Source organism: Mastigoproctus giganteus, chromosome 8 (genome assembly GCF_048544385.1).
Source record: "Mastigoproctus giganteus isolate SK-2022 chromosome 8, ASM4854438v1, whole genome shotgun sequence".
Classification (NCBI taxonomy): Eukaryota; Metazoa; Arthropoda; class Arachnida; order Uropygi; family Thelyphonidae; genus Mastigoproctus; species Mastigoproctus giganteus.
Window position 1 is genome coordinate 216216449 of NC_143582.1, and position 4757 is coordinate 216221205.

A 4757-nucleotide genomic window follows, 5' to 3' on the forward strand; every position below is an offset into this window, starting at 1 on the left:
TTTGTCTTGGTTTTTGTATCTAGATTCAGTATCATTTACACAAAGTGCAACCAATGATAGATTTCGTTGCTATGAATACCGTAAAGTGCATGTATGCATAGAACAAAAACAATAAATAAAAAAAAAAAGCTTAACTGCAAATAGGTTGCTGATACTTTTAACGAGTAGTCACATTTCTCAGCATTAAATAAAAATCATCAATTATGCTTTCTCAAATTGCAACGACGCGACGGTGTTTTTTTTATTCATTCACTATTTTTGGATTGATTATTTTGAGCTGACTCTGGAAGTGGTGCAATACCAGAGCAACTCGTAGCAAAGCTGGAGCAAGCTCCAAGCACTTCGCCGTGTTCCCAAAAATCACTTCAATATCTCGGGTCCCCATGGAACCCGCGTTAGATATTAAGCTAACGAGAACAGATCTTGTTTGTGTACCTTTAACTCAGTTTTTTCCTAATAGTACTGTTAGAAGCACTCCTCTGGCCAAGGTATAAGGTACAGGGTCGAGAGGGTGCATACACAACTATCACTTACAGTTTTCGAGCTTCAACCATGTCCACTCTTTAACTGTACTTTATATGTTACTTGGTTACCATCATGTTCCTTGAGCACCTCACTAGTCCGTAATACCTGCAGGCCTTGAGGCCTATTGGTGTAGCCGATGTCTTGGCTTGGGGTTCCCCCATGGACTTCTGAGGGCTCTGGTGGAAGCTATGGTTGGAAGTGAGAAGGACAGGAAAGGAAAGGAGAAGAGAAAACTGACCAATTTTGAACGTTTGGGGAAGTGAGCAGAGGTAGCTGTAGTAGCTTTCAAAAGTTTGTTCCAGAAATACTCCCTGGAGGAAGGCCAGATTTCACTCCAAGGGTGCTTACCCTCAACCTATACTATATTCTCCTATTAATATGTATGTATATATATATATATTTATATTTTTTTCTATTTTATTTATTTATTTTATTATTATTTTTTATTATTATTATTTTTTAAATTTTTATTATTATTATTATTTTTATTTTCTTTTATTTTATTTATTTATTTATTATTTTTTTTTTTATTTATTTATTGAGGGTAAGCACTGAGTTAAATGTTAGTGTTTTTCCGGTTACTTCCACGTAAGGTTGTTGACAGGTGCCATTCTAAAAAATCACGGTTACTCTGTGTTCATGGATGTAACACAGCCGGGGTGGTAGACACCATTTTCTTTTGAAGCGGTCCTCTCCAATTAGAGTAAATTCTGTTTGGAAGAAGTTACGAAGGGAGCATCTGCATGAGCTCAGAATGTGCAAGTCTGTAACTCCTCCACCTTCATATATCGCTCTGTTTCTGACTTTCCAGATGTGGTATCTGATCTCTAGAATTGTAAATAGCAAGAGTCGCTTTTCCACTGTGAAGGGGTCTGGAATGTTCAGGTAGAGAGCCTCTTCTTCTGTAATTTTGTGGACGTTGAACTTGTGACTTACATGGTTCCATATTTGTTGCGTAATGTGGCATTGGAAAAGCAGATGACTCAGGGTTTCTTCTTGTGTTAAGCAAAAGGGACAGGTTTTGTTGTTTGTCTTGCTCCATTTGTACAAGTTGGATCTTGTGGGTAAGTTTTGATGGAGTGCCCTCCATGTGAAGTCTCTTCTGGATGGGTAATTCAGGTTTTTTGTGTGCAGTCGCTTCCACGTTATTTCCCAGTTTGAGGTTTGTGCGTTGACTGGTTGGCATTCCTGTGGCTGTAGGATCTTTTGGTACAAGCTTTTGATTTTTTCTGTGGCCAGATTTAGTTGGATGTGGTTTTTCCCTAGTTTTCCCATTGTGTCCAGAATCTCCTTGTAATACGAACTCGGAGTCTCTGCTTTTGCTCCTGTCTTTAGTGTGTGTTGCATCCGAGATATTCCAGTCCCCAGCCAGTACCTGGTGAGACTTTCAGCTTGGTGGTCTGGGTTTTTCAATATTTCGTCTGTTAGTTTTATTTTTTCCGTGATAATTCTTGTCTGTATACAAGGCATGTCGTATCCTCCTTTGTGTTTGGGAGCTTTAACTTTTTCCCTATGGACTCCCTCGATTTGGTGGTTCCAGAAGAATCTGAAAGTAGCTGACTCCCAAGTTTTCCTGGTTTTGGCCTCCACTGGCAAGATTGTCGCTGTGTACATTATTATGGGGACTACTGTAGTTTGTATGATTTTTTCTTTGGCTTGGAAAGAGAATGTTCCCCTATTCCAGTCTTTTAAGCTATTTTTTATTTTATTAGTTATTTCTTTGTCTTTTATGGGTGCGATTTTTTTCTTGAATTTTAGTATTTAGTATTTAGTATTAGTATTAGTAACGGCCGTATGGTGCAAGAAAGCCTATGGCTTATGCTGCACCAGCCAAAAAAAAAAAAAAAAAAAAAAATCCGAACAAAACAATGATAAAAACAAAAATTAAATAAATAAATAATAATAATTAATAAAGAAATAAAAATAATAAAATGAAATTAAAAATTAAATAAAAAGGAAATTAATCCTATCATCCTATGCGCTTCCCTTACCCGAAAGTACTATCCAGATGACCTTTGAATTTCCCCAAACTGTCGGCCTCTACCACCCATGAAGGCAACTTATTCCAGTAATTTATAACTCGCTGGCTAAAATAAAACTTCCTGCAGTCCAATCTAAACATTTCCCCGCGTAACTTGAATTTATGTCCCCTAGTTCTAGCATCATTTATAATCTTGAAAATTTTGTCCTCATTCAGTTTACTGATGCCTCTCAGAGCCTTAAACACCTCAATCAAATCTCCTCTAAGGTGTCTAGTTTCCAAACTCTGCAACCCACATATTCGAAGTCTTTCTTCATAAGGACGCCCTTTTGCCGATCTCACCAGGCGAGTTACCCTTCTTTGCACCCTTTCAAGAAGCTCGATGTCTTTCTTTAGGTGCGGTCTCCATACTTGAACACAGTATTCCAAGTGTGGTCTAACATAGGCCTTATATAATGGGATTATCACGTCCCTATCTCTACTTGCAAAAGTTCGATAGATCATCGATAGGACACCATGGGCCTTCCTTGCAACCTGTTTACAATGCTCAGAGAATTTCATGTCTGACCGTATCGTAACACCCAAGTCCCTTTCCTCCAGTACTGGGTTTAGTTGAACTCCACCAAGTGAATAAGTTATTTTGGGATTACTGTTTCCCAGGTGTAATACCTTACACTTTGTTGGATTAAAGCACAGCTGCCATTTTTCTGACCATTCTTGAAGTCTATCTAGGTCTCTCTGAAGAAGCTCAGCTTGACAGTGATCATTAACTACTCTACCAATTTTAACATCATCTGCAAATTTAGACATCACGCCCTCTTCTCAATGTCGTTTATGAAAATTAAAAACAACAGTGGTCCTAATACTGATCCTTGGGGAACCCCACTTCTTACATCAACCCAATCTGAGGAATAGCCATTTATCACAACCCTCTGCCTCCTGCCCTGAAGCCATCCTTCTATCCATCTAAGGATTTTCCCAGTGATTCCAACCTGTTCCAGCTTATAAAGCAACCGCTCATGTGGGACTGAGTCAAAAGCTTTGCTGAAATCTAAATAAACAATGTCGAAATTATTCCCTAAATCCAGCTCGTGAGTGACCCTTTCGAAATAGCGAACCAGATTTGTTAAACATGATTTTCCCTTTACAAAACCATGCTGAGTATCCTTGAGAATTTCAATTCTATCCAAATGATCCTGAATTCCACCCTTGATCAATGCCTCCATGATTTTCCCTACTACTGAAGTCAGACTGACAGGTCGATAATTTCCCACTTCACTTTTAGAGCCACCCTTATGTATGGGAGATACATTTGCACTTTTCCAATCCAAGGGAATCTCCCCAGAGTCTAGTGATGCTCGCATAACCAGCCTCAGTGGTTCAATGCACTCGCTTGCCGCCTCTCTCAAGATTATAGGGTATATTCCATCAACTCCAGGAGCCTTACTAGTCTGTAGGCTTGAAAGTTTTTTCATTAAATAATCTTGCGAAATTTCAATATCATTAATTACATATTTTTTAACTTTGCTCCCACAATTTCCCATTGCCACAAAAGGCTTTTCATTTGTAAATATCGATGCAAAATAACTGTTGAGTTCATCTGCAACGGCAGCTGGTGTATTTATTACTATCCCCTTTCCCTTACGTAAAGGTCCGATCTGGTTTGTCCTGCTCTTCTTGGCATTTATATATGTGAAGAATTCTTTATCCCCCCTCTTTGCTCTGTTTGCTAGTGATTTCTCATAAACTGCCTTTGCCTGTCGAACCTTTTCTGTGGCTCTATTACACACCACCTTGTAGCTGTTATAGGCTTCAGTACTTTTTATTGCTCTGTAACGTTTCCATGCCACCTTTTTCTGCTCAAGTAATGTGGCACCTTCACTATTCATCCAACTTGGAACCCTTCTCGTGGAGTATTTTTTTAATGGTATATACGCATTCAAGGCATCTGTGATTAATGTTTTAAAAGCGTACCACAGTTCAATTGTATTCATTCTCTGCGCGATATCTACCCAGTTAATAGAGGCCATGTAGTACCTTAAGGCATCGTAATTTCCTTTTCTGAAATTAAAACCCATTCCTTTGCCTTTTACTTCTGCTACCTCTCTCGTCATCATCCACCGTAGAACTCCGTGATCACTTCCTGCTACTGGTTCCTCTACTGTCAGCCCTGTTATGTCATCTGATTCATGTGTGATGATGAGGTCTAGGATATTCTTTTCTCTAGTACTTTCCCTGACATGTTGATACA

The 4757-nt window shown here is 38.9% G+C and overlaps 1 pseudogene; it reads right to left on the reverse strand.

Annotated features, from left to right (window-relative positions):
- Window positions 1–267: 267 nt before the first annotated feature.
- Window positions 268–476, reverse strand: LOC150082278 (U2 spliceosomal RNA; annotated as a pseudogene).
- Window positions 477–4757: the final 4281 nt, after the last annotated feature.